Genomic DNA, 12,569 nt, shown 5'->3' with positions numbered 1-12,569 from the left:
GTCTGATTAATAAGACCCTTAAATGAAACTTATCCTGACCTACTGGGCCCCTGTTGATCATGGACAGGGGAAACAAATGGCCTCGGCATGCCGCAAGGATAGGCCAAAGGTTAAAGAATATTATGCATTTGATGAACACTTTACAAGTGATCTCCATGCAATAAAAACAGAGATTTTTGTTTTAATTCAACTTTCTGTTGAATCATAAAATCAAAAATCTATAATTTAGGGTAACAGCAAGAATTTCCATAAACCAAGTGACATCACAACCTCTTCAACACCAAAAGAGAGAGTTCTCATTCTTACTGGCAGACACTCTAATGCCTGCTCTTCTCTACTGGGCCCGCCTTCATGGAATTCACACTTGGTTACTTGCTTATTTTAGCCTTGAGGAAAGTTAAGTTGAAAATCTAAATCCTTATCCTAGTTGAACTCTGAGGAAATGCAAAGGTCAAGAGGCTTACTAACAACAGTTAGGCAGCACATCGGTGAGAGAGCCAGGGCCCAGCTGTGAGCTTAGCCAAAGCATTGCCATCATGTCTGGCAGATTTTTTCTCCCTATACTGAAGTTATGACTTACATGGGATGGGGGTTTGCCCTAAATTTCCCAAATGACTGTCCTATCCTGGGCTCAGATCCACCCCTGTAGCAATGCCTACCCTGGGATTAACTCAGATCTTACAGCCTAGAGTGTGGCTGCCTACAGACAGAAGCAGATTTTTTTTTCCTCTCTCTCTCTCTCTCTCCCATCACCTAACACAGAATGGATCATTAAGCAAAAGCAGTCCTGGGAAGATCGTTAAGTCAAGTTATGATCCCTCCCATACTACAGCAACTGGCTGCCCTTTTAATGATTGTCACAGCCGTGGAGGCTAAGCACAGGCACCACAGTGCTGGCATATGGCATCCATTTACACGAGCACACCTCAGCAAGGAAAGCCACATGGGGCCACCTGGTAGGGAGCAACGAGGTAGAGGAAGACTCTATGGAATTGGATTCTTCGAATTGGTGGCTGTGGAGCACAAGCAAATGAGAATGACTCAGAAACTTTCCCCTTGTTCATGCAGAGAATTCAGTCATCTGATACATTTGCCCTCTGAATGTGTCACACAGACGTCATATCCAGATGCTTCTCATCACCCATTACCCTTGAAGGCTTAGTTGAGAAATGCACATACATAATGACGTAATTGTCCCTGGCTTTCAGATGATCAAGTAAGTGATATCTGTCCTTGGCCTTCATATCCCACCAGTGCCCAACCAGACAGATGTGCCTCTGGAAGGCGTGATGACCCAACCCCCACAGACTGCTCTGGATACTCATTGGCCTCTAGTCTCAGGGGTCTATGGTCCTATCAGGCACCGTGTTGAAGTGGATAAATGCATATACCAAAATCCAATGGAAGAAGGGCTGGGGCAGACAGCAGGACCCTGCAAGGCCTGCAATATTCACTGCCAGGTGGTAAGATAGACCCAAGACAAGAAGAGGGGTGACCAAGCCAAAGGGAGATGGAGACAGGGAAACACTGGAGAACAATTTCTGGCTTCATTATTTCTGAAAGGCCAAAATCAGAAGGAACATGTAAATTCTAATTTCTCCAACTTAATGACATCCTTTTAAACAGCCTGAGAACTTCAGACCACTTCCCCTGAGTCATCCGGAGATGTGATGGCAAGGAAGAGCTAAGCAAAAATCCAGGCTTTGGGGTTATTTTTTTCTTGGGGATGGGGGGTGGACATCTTTTCATTTATGTCTTGTGTCTTAACATGAAACATCTCCCTTTTTCTTTAAGCAATTTCAAGGTATGGTAAGGACTGAGCTAAGATCCAGAACCCCCAACTCCTAGTTCAAGCATTATTGATCACTATGAATAGCCAAAAGCTTAATTTTGTTCAGTTCTTAATTCAGAGTTTCCCAAGATGTATTCCACAGAACAGCAGCATTCCCTAAAATGTTAATGGATGACTCTAGAAATATCAGTGGTTAACAAGTTTACAAAATGCTAGATTGAACAAAGTCAAGCAGTTCTCTTTAATGCCAGGTAATTATTATAACAGCTAACTTTTATTGAATGTTTGCTACATGCTAGGAGCTATGTAAACACTTGAGTTCTACTGCATTTAGTCTTTACAAACCTTTTATTGATAGGCACTGTTATTATCCCTGAGAGAGACTCTAACACTCTAACAGAATGGAGATATCTTGGTCAATGGATGGGGTCAAGATTCCAGAAAATGTTGGATGGGCAAGTTTTTAGTAGGGGTCCAAACCAGGACTGCTTAGTTATGACATTTACCCTACTGACACATATGTTCAGCCAACTAATACTGGAAAACAGCTTTGTGCTCTAGTTTGTGTTTTTAATTGGGTTGGTAGCTCTACAAGTTGAGTATGTAGACTGGAAAGAGCAAGAAGAGTAATAGAAGACTAAGAGTGACGATGTTCTTCAGTGATGGAGAAGCAGAACCCACACTTGGAGAGGGAATGGGAAGGCAGAGGATGGAAGGAGGAAAGGAGACATGAGGTAACAAGCTAATTGTCCCTCATCTCTTAATTCAGTCTTTAAACCAGAGCTAATACATGTCTCAGATCAAGTAGATCAGGATTTCTGATAAGTCATGGACTCAAAGTCAACCTTGCCCCAGCAATGAAGAAAAAGGCCTGTTAGGCCAAAGGAGCATCTAAACAAGTTGGATGTAAAGGATGAGGTCCTATATCAGAGACCAGTCTGTTTCAAGCACATCAGCAACCAAATCAGGTAATAGAAGATCTACTGATGTAATGTTTTTCTAACTGGCACTCAATGTGAAATATGATGACTGATAAATAATAGTAATAAATGTAGCAAAGCTTCATCTACCCAGCTTCATCAAAGAAGAAAAGATGTTTCATACAAGCAAAGTTTCCAGGTTCTTCAGTGTTTTTTCTCTAAGTATCAAAGTATTTGAATAATGTAAACACTTTTGGTGGAAGTATTCTTGGGGAGCCACATACGTTCTAAATTAGCTGCATACATTCCTGCCTTGATGGCATAAGTATGCTGCATGTGATATTAACTTATTATGATTCTCCATATGTAAGGAAGGCTGTGACAACAGGCAGACCAGTAGCTTTCACTGCTATTAAAAAGTATATTGGGCTCTTTACACAACGCTGACACCAGACTTGTATGTTTCTAGATATTCTCACTTCTTCCTTGCTGACTATTCATTATTAATTTTTTTTGAAAGATTTTATTTATTTGACAGAGAGAGAGACAGCCAGCGAGAGAGGGAACACAAGCAGGGGGAGTGGGAGAGGAAGAAGCAGGATCCCAGCAGAGGAGCCTGATGTGGGACTCGATCCCAGAACGCCAGGATCACACCCTGAGCCAAAGGCAGACGCTCAATGACTGAGCCACCCAGGCGCCCCTGACTCTTCATTATTCACACTCCCAAATGAACTCTATGCCCTACTCTTCATAAAATTTCTTGGATTCTCTGAGCATGCCATGAGGTACCTTTACATATTAGCCCCTGGGCTTGGAATGCCTTCCCCATGGACCTTGTCTCATCCAAAGCAAACTCCTACTCAACCTTACTGGATATTCTCAGGTTACCCCCTCCAGATCCACCTTCCACCCTTCTTCAACTAGCTCTGTGCTCTAGGAGGCTGACATATATGAACAACTCAACTGGGTCCTCTTGTCCCCTGGCTTCTGGTTGATTCAGCAGATGAGAGGGTGGAAGGAGATAAAGGTCAGGATGTCAGGGGCTGCACTCCTCTACCAGATGTCACAGGTGTTCTCCCCAACTGCCACAAGCCACATGGGTGCTAGTAACTTCTCCCTTCTCTTGCCCCCTTCTGGTCTAGGAGTTGTAACAGCTTCCCACATTTGCAGGCTAGGGGGTTCCTTGCCATCTTTTGTTAATCTTCCTTAACTCCACACATAACTTTGTAATCGTCCCTTCACTGAGGTCGCTTTCACTTCCTTTCAATGAGTCTTATTTCCTCCCAGGATCCTAACTGACACATCAACCTTCTGTGAGCCACTCAAACTTGTTCTTGCTGGATCTTTCCCTGAACCACCCAATTCTTCCTTTCTTCCACAAGTGCACCTACTGCAAACTCATATCATCTCACTGACCAGTCTATTTTACACTTTTGCATGCCTCCATACTCTGACATTCCACAAGCTACTTGATGCACAAACCACATGGTAGGTATCTTAGTTTCTCTGGGATCTAGCCCTGCATCTAACACAGACACTGTACTCACTTGAGTTGACTCCACTGTCACTACCTGCTACTTTCACTGTGCCTTTCTTGATGTCATCTTTCTCTCTCAGACTTATTACTATTAATGTTCTGTAAACTGGGGAAAGAAATCACAAAGCTCATTATAACTATTCTTAAAATGGGTTAAACAATTTCTGAGTGAGGATTTGAGAGATTCTACTCTGATAAAATTAATAGATTGTATGTCAATTTTAGCTGCTCAAAGCCCTATTTCATGTAGTTGTTTTTGACTGGGTCTGATGTAGTTGAAATTGCCATAAAATTGATTCAGCAGCTGCTACTAAGAGAAAGACTTCCAGATTTTAACTCCAATACGTGATGTTCATACTGAAACTAACAATATAATTCTGAGCCAGTGAATGAATGAATTTCCCTTTGAAGAAATTTTTTCCATCAGGTTTGCTACAAACACACACACACACACACACGCACGCACGCACACACAGAGAACTATATATTATCTCCCTCACAAGAAATTTAATTCCCTGCACATTTTGAACACTGTTTATTGATGAAATTAAGGAATTATTGGAAACTTTCAGGTGTGAAATAGCATTATAGTTCTATTTTTAAAAAGAGAATTCCAGTAGTGGTAGAGTATTTTGTATCAGATTAACGTTTCAAAAAACAATTATACTCTCTGAAAAAAAAATTAAAAAAAAAAAAAACTAATTGAAGACACTGGGAAGTGACCAAAAAGAAGCAGAAAATATAGGAGATTTGATCCTTGAAAAAAGGGACCATATTTCATGAGAACTAAATGTATAGGAGTATCCTCTAAGGGTACTCCTTGTCCAGAAGACATGGGGTAGCTAGGATTCAAGCAGAAAGTCAGAGCCTTCCTGGCTTAGAGGTCAGAAGATATAGTTCAGAGATGATCCTGAGGACATACAATGAGGGAGTAAATCCTGGAAAGAAGATAGCCACAGAGAAGGGAGCACTCAAATCTATTCATAAATTCTGCTGTCCTTAGTTGATTCCTAAACTGCACACACAGAGGAAGGACACCAAGAAATCCAGTAGAAAGCAAGAGCTGGAAAGCTGAAGTAGCTAAGGAACATTTAAATTGCTGCCTTTTGCACAGAAGAGCATTTGGAGTTTGTAACCTGGGAAATATCTCAGGCTTTCTAATAAAGCCCTATATAAGCCACACCTTAGAAGTAAAGTCTATACCAAGAGACTAAGGATTCATCCTAAAACTAAAAGCAAACCAAACCAGAGTAGCCTTAATAAAAAATACGACCAAGCTTCCAAAAGTTCAAAGTAATTAGTAATTTAATTGCCTGCTGGAATAAAAATGATTCTTCAGAGGAACATAACTGAATACTGTCTTTATAACATATCATTCACAACATCCATTACAAACTCAAAAGATACTAGACATTCAGGAGCAAGAGAGATAGATGATCTATAGTCAAGAAAATAGTGAATAAAAAGTGACCCTGAAATGATCCAAATGTTGAAATTAGCAGATAAGAACCTTAAAGCAGCTATTATAAATACTTTCAAAAACAAAGAAAAGGATGACCACAAAGAATGACCAAATACAGAATCAGCAGAGAAATGGAAGCTTTAAAAAAGAGCAAGTGGCTATTCTAGAACTGAAAAGTGCAATATTGAAAAAAGAAATATTCACTGGTTAAATTTAAAAGCAGATTGAGTCTATGATTGAAAAGATATCAATGGTAAATATCTCAATTTAAAGAACAAAACAATACAAATCAATACAAATATAAAACGATACAAAGTCAATATACAAAAAACAACTGCATTTCTATACTCTACCAACAAAATATTGAAAATGAATTTTTTATTCTGCTTACAACAGTTTCAGAAGTCATAAAATTATTAGCAATAAATTTAATCAAAGATATGCAGAACCTCCACACAGAAAACTACAAACATTACTGAGAAAAATTAAAGATAGATCAAATAAACGGAGAGATATACCATGTTCATGGATTGGAAGATTTAATGTTTTTAACATGTCAGTTCTTCCCCAAATTAGTCGACAGATCAATACAATCCAAACCAAAAAATCCCAGGAAGTTTTTTTGTAGAAATTGACAAGTTGATTCTAAAATTTACACAGAAAAAGGAAAGAACTTGGAATGTGCAAAACTTGAAAAGAGAAGAGCAAATTAGAGAACTTGTATTATCAGATTTCAAGATTTACTATAAAGCCACAGTATTCAATACAGTATAGAATTGGTATAAATACAAACAAATACAGTAATGGAACAGAACAAAGAGTCCAAAACCCACACTTACATCATTATCTGAATTTTGACCAAGTCACTTAAGCAATTCACAATGGGAAAAACAGAATTTTTTCAACACACAGTGATGGGACAAATTGATTTAAAAAAGTATGGGAAAAAACTAAAACTTGATTTCTATCTCACAGCATACACAAAAATTCATTTGAGATGGATCACAGATCTCAACATAAAAGCTAAAACTATAAAGCTGTGAAAGAAAACAGAATATCTTTGTGTCTTTGGGATTAACAAGTTTTTCTTAAAGAGAATACAAAAAAGCAGTAAACATTAAAAAAAGACTTCATCAATATAAAAAACTCTGCCATCAAAGAGTGTCATTAAAGATATTAAAAAGTGAAAAATTGAGAGAAAATATTCATTATACATATATCTGATATACTCAGAATATTTAAAAAGAACTTTGCAAGTCAATAACAAAAGAGATAAATAACTCCATTTAAAATTGGGCAAAATACTTCAGCAAACAGATCACAAAAATGAAGTAAGCCAATAAGCACATGAAAAGAAGTTCAAAATCACTAGTCACCAAGAGAATGCAATTTAAAACCACAACGAGGTACCATTCTACCTCCATCAGATTAACTAAAAGTAAAAAGCTGACAACACCAAGTGTAGATAAGATTGTAGAACAATTGTAACTATCATACATTGCTGGTGGGAATTTAAAACATTACTTCGGCAGTTTCTTGTAAAGTTAAACATACACCTATGCTATGACCCAGCAATTTCATTCCTAGATATTTATCCAATAAAAATGAAAGCCTATGTCCCCAAAGGGATTTATACATGAATGTTCATTGCTGCCTTAGTCATAATAGTCCCAACCTGGAAAAAAGATGTCCCCATCTACAGAAGAATAAATTATAAAATTATGGTATACAATAAAATATTACTCAGCAATTTTAAAAAGAGGAAAATAGACTAATACATAAGACATCATGCTAAATCTCAAAAACAGCATATAAGTGAAAGAAGCCAGACACAGAGTATAAGTTTATGGTTTCATTCATACAGAATGTGCTGTGTGAATTTAAGAGTGGGCAAAACAAATTCATGATAATAAAAATAAGAAGAGTGTTTGCATCAAGGAACTGAAAGATCTGTGCACTGAAAACTTTAAGATATTGATAAAAGAAACTGAAGAAGACACAAATAAGTGGAAAGAATCCTGTCTGTTCATGAATAGGAAGAAACACTATTGTTAAAATGACCATACTACCCAAAGCAACCTACAGATTCAATGCAATGTCTATTAAAATTCTAATGGCAATGTTCACAGAAATAGAAAAACGATCCTAAAATTTGTATGGAATCAAAAAAGACCACAAATAGCCAAAGCAATCCTGAGAAAAGGAACAAAGCAAGAGGCGTCACACTTTCTGATTTCAAAACATATTACAAAGCTATAGTAATCAAAACAGTATGGTACTAGCATAAAAATAGACACACAAACCAATAGAACAGAATCAAGAGCCCAAAAATAAAACCACACATGTATGATCAACTAATCTTTGACAAGGGAACCAAGAATACACAATAGAGAAGGGTAGTCTCTTTAATAAATGGTGTTGGGAAAACGGGATATCCACATGTAAAAGAATGAAATTGGACCTCTATCTTACAACACTCACAAAAATTAACTCAAAATGGCTTAAAGTTTTAAATGTGAGGCTGAAACTAGAAAACTACCAGGAGAAAACATAGGGAAAAGATCCCTGGACATTAGTCTTGGCAATGATTTTTTGGGCATGACACTAAAAGCATAAGAAGCAAAAGCAAAAATAAACAAGTAGAACCCTTGAAGACTATGGGGCATTTCTTGAAATTTAATAATTAATAATTACAAGCTTTTTAAAGCTTCTGCACAGCAAAGGAAACATCAACCCAATGAAAAGGCAACATATGGAATGGGAGAAAATATCTGCAAACCATTTATCTGTTAAGGGGTTAATATTCAAAGTATATAAGGAACTCATACAACTCAACAGCAAATAATAGCAATATTCTCATTTAGAAATGAGCAAAGGACCTGAATAGACATTTTTCCCAAAGGGTTCATAAGGATGGCCAACAGGTACATGAAAAGGTGCTCAACATCACTGATCATCAGGGGAATGTAAATCAAACCACAATGAGATATCACTTCACACTTCTTAGGATAGTTATTTAAAAACAGGGCGCCTGGATGGCACAGTCAGTTAATCATCCAACTCTTGATTTCAGCTCAGGCTGTGATCTCAGGGTCCTGGGATCAAGCCTCATGTCGAGCTCCGAGCTCCGTGGTCAGCTGGGAGTCTGCTTGAGGATTCTCTCTCTCACTCGCATCTCCCCCAGCTCTCTCTCTCACTCTCTCTCTCTCTCTCTCTCTCGTCTCACTCATAAATAAATAAATAAACAAATCTTTTAAAAATTTTTTAAAAACAAAACAAAAACCAAGAGATAACAACTGTTGGCGAGAACATGGAGGCAATGGAACACTTGTGCCCCATAGGTAGGAATGTAAACTGGAACAGTCATTATAGAAAACAGTATGGGGATTCCTCAAAAAATGAAAAATAGAACTACCATATGATCTAGCAATCCCACTTCTGGGTATATGTCTGAAGGAAATGAAATCAGTATCTTTTTTTTTTTTTTTAAAGATTTTATTTATTTATTTGACAGACAGCCAGCGAGAGAGGGAACACAAGCAGGGGGAGTGGGAGAGGAAGAAGCAGGCTCATAGCGGAGGAGCCTGATGTGGGGCTCGATCCCATAACGCCGGGATCACGCCCTGAGCCGAAGGCAGACGCTCAACCGCTGTGCCACCCAGGCGCCCCTGAAATCTGTATCTTGAAGAGATATCTGCAACCCCATGTTCATTGCAGCATTATTCACAATAGCCAAGACACACATACACACAAAAACCTAAGTATCCATCAATAAATTAATAGATAAATTAACTGATAGATATGCAATGGAATATTATTCAGCCATAAAAAAGAAGGAAATCCTACCATTTGTGACAATATAGATGAACATAGAGGGCATTATGCTAAGCAAAATAAACCAGACAGAGAAAGACAAATGCTCTATGATCTCAGCTATAAGTGGAATCTAAGAAAGTCGAATTCATAGAAACCGAGAGTGGAATGGTGATTGCCAGGGGCTGGGGGTGGGAGACACGGGGAGATGTTAGTCAAAGGGTACAAACTTATAAGATGAATAAGTTCTAGGGATCTAACGTGTAGCATTGTGACTATAGTTAACAATACTGTATTGCATACTTGTAAAAATACTAAAGAGTCTTATCTTTTAGAATCAAACTAAAATATTTACAGACAGGATGAGGATGCCTTAGACTAGCTTCAAAATTATCAGGTGTCAGGGGTGAAGGTAGGCAAGTTTACAGATGAAATTAGACTGAGTTGGTAATAATTGAAGCTGAATGATGGGGACATGGAGCTTCACTATACTGCGCTCTCTTTTTGTATATATTTGAAATTTCCCACAATAAAAAGTTTTCTTTATTAATCAATTCCCTAAATGAACAACTCAAGCTAGGAAAATAGTGGAAATTTTCCACAGTTGGTGCTATTAGAACACATGAAAATACATAACAGTCATTCATGCTTTGTCCAGTCTAGTTCTGCATTTTCTATCATCAATCAAAATTTTTTTAATTTTTAAATCAATAATTTTTTAAAAGACATTTATAGATCTTAAATATCAACCTAAAAGAGTAGAGCCACACACCAAATGACCGACACGCTCTCAGTCCCATTTGGAATCCATCGTAATGAACTTATCTAAATCATTCTGGAACACATTTTAAGACAGCCTTTGGAAACTATGCAAATAATGAGTTTCATATGCTTACTAACTACCAGGAAGAATAGTCATCCCTTGTAATTATCCTGAAAGTATGCCTTCAGGTCTACAGTTTGAGAATTCAGTTAAGTCTTCAAATTTCAAGAAATGCCCCATAGTCTTCACAAGGTTGAATCATGCTACATCTTATTATACATTTTGAAGAGATTGGTCTTTTTAAGTCTATCTCATTAAGAAAATTGTTTCATTCCCTTGGGCAATTAAAAGATTCTCTATTTCTTTTTAAAAACTTGTAGAGCTAACATACTCTGCTAATGTGAGGATACTCGATATGCTTAAGAAAGTTACCAAAACAGTCAGAATATTCTAGATGCAGATGTGTCATGATTTTGAATCACGGCAGTAGCCACAATATTTTGAAAGGCATAATAACACTGAACTCAATAAATATATTGGCCACGATAGAAGAAACTCCTGGGTATAGCCCCAAAGAACCAGAGAATTATAAAATTCCACAAACTGAAGGGAATTTAGAGCTCATACAGTCCAACCAGCATATTGTGTACATGAGAAACTGAAGCCCGTAACAGTTGCCTGATTCACTCAAAGTCACGAAGATACCAGGACAGAACTACAACCAGAACTCAAATCTCCTAACTCCAAACCAGCACCTTCATCATCCATGTTAACTTGCTTATCAAGCAAGGCACCTCCCCGAGGACTGAATTCACATGCAGGGATAGAGAACCAAAGATATCAGCCTCTTCTTTCAAAGACAAATGTAACTTCTCTAGCATGAGATTTTCAAGATGTTATCTACATATCAGGAGGAAGAAAAAAAGAATATGAAAGTTTATCCTAGCAAATACATTTTTAATTGTCAGGAAAATAGAATCAAAGAAAGAAAAAAAAGGGTAATTTTGGATATCAGATCATTAAAGTCAGCTCTTACTGCTATTTAAAAAAAAAAAAAAGGATGAAGAAGAAAAGAAAAATTATAAATTGACGTAAAGCCAGAAAACAGGGCTTAGCCTCATTAAGTCCACTGCTCATAAAGCTAATCCGTCATCATTTAAGAACCTGCTATGTTATCTTAAGAGCTGAGATATGGAACTTAAAGGGGGGGGAAATCCTAATTAGAGATTCTATTCTCAAAGAACTGAGATGTCAAAAATCCTCTGTCAAATATCTCTGTCATCTGACGCAAGGACCCTCCCTCGCTCCCAGGGCATAATGAATGCATTAAGGAGGTTGGCAGTTGGCTCACATTCTTCCTCTCCGCCCACATTATTGCATTCTTACTGGGCCATTTCAGTGTCCCTGTGCATTATTCATTCATTCAACACCACAGCCTCTTGGTTCCCTGACAGCCATTATTTGACAAATTTCATCTCCCCTCAATTTCAACTCACTCTCATGCACACACCCTAGACCAACGCCTCTCAGACCTTAATGTGCATACAGGTCACCTAGGAACCTCGTTCAAATGCAGATTCTGATTCAGTAGATCTACGGAATGAAGCAGCAAGATCCCTCGCTTCAATGATCTCCCAGTTGATCCTAATGTGACTGCTCTGGAGCAAGACCCTAGACCTTGTCATCACCCGGAGCAGTTCTACTTCACAAAATCCTTGACAATCTCCTTTTTTTTTTTTTTTTTTTAGTATAAATATACATATTCAATTTTATTTTATTTTATTTATTTATTTATTTTTTTAAATGATTTTTTATTATATTATGTTAGTCACCATACAGTACATCCCCGGTTTCCGATGTAAGGCTCGATGATTCATTAGTTGTGTATAACACCCAGTGCACCATGCAATACGTGCTGCCCTTCAACAGATGACTGGATTAAGAAGTTGTGGTCCATATATACAATGGAATATTACTCAGCTATCAGAAAGAACGAGTTCTCAACATTTGCTACAACATGGACAGCACTGGAGGAGATAATGCTAAGTGAAATAAGTCAAGCAGAGAAATACAACTATCATATGATTTCTCTCATCTATGGAACATAAGAACTAGGATGATCGGTAGGGGAAGAAAGGGATAAAGAAAGGGGGGTAATCAGAAGGGGGAATGAAACATGAGAGACTATGGACTATGAGAGACAATCTCCTTTTGACTACAGTCTCCTACTTCCCACTTCCTTCTGCATGTAAAACAAGTTCTTTGAATTCAAACTCCCATCC

The 12,569-nt window shown here is 37.8% G+C and overlaps 1 protein-coding gene and 1 long non-coding RNA gene across 4 annotated transcripts in view; one reads left to right on the top strand and one right to left on the bottom strand.

Annotated features, from left to right (window-relative positions):
* The window catches only part of NPR3 (natriuretic peptide receptor 3), a 71,460-nt gene that overhangs the window by 20,618 nt on the left and 38,273 nt on the right, over window positions 1-12,569 (bottom strand). The gene's annotated exons all lie outside the window — the stretch shown is intronic.
* Window positions 1-12,569, top strand: part of LOC123001459 (uncharacterized) — a 49,379-nt gene that overhangs the window by 11,932 nt on the left and 24,878 nt on the right. The window contains exon 4 of one of the 2 annotated variants that reach the window (XR_006410369.3): window positions 763-11,999. The exons of the other annotated variant lie outside the window; for it this stretch is intronic. This is a non-coding gene — a long non-coding RNA (uncharacterized LOC123001459). Of the gene's footprint in view, window positions 1-762; window positions 12,000-12,569 lie in introns of those variants that run through there. 2 annotated transcript variants of the gene reach the window in all.

The sequence above is a fragment of the Ursus arctos genome, unplaced genomic scaffold (genome assembly GCF_023065955.2).
Source record: "Ursus arctos isolate Adak ecotype North America unplaced genomic scaffold, UrsArc2.0 scaffold_15, whole genome shotgun sequence".
Taxonomy (NCBI): domain Eukaryota; kingdom Metazoa; phylum Chordata; class Mammalia; order Carnivora; family Ursidae; genus Ursus; species Ursus arctos.
Note: the sequence above shows the minus strand (reverse complement) of the source record. Positions and strands in the feature narration are given on the sequence as shown.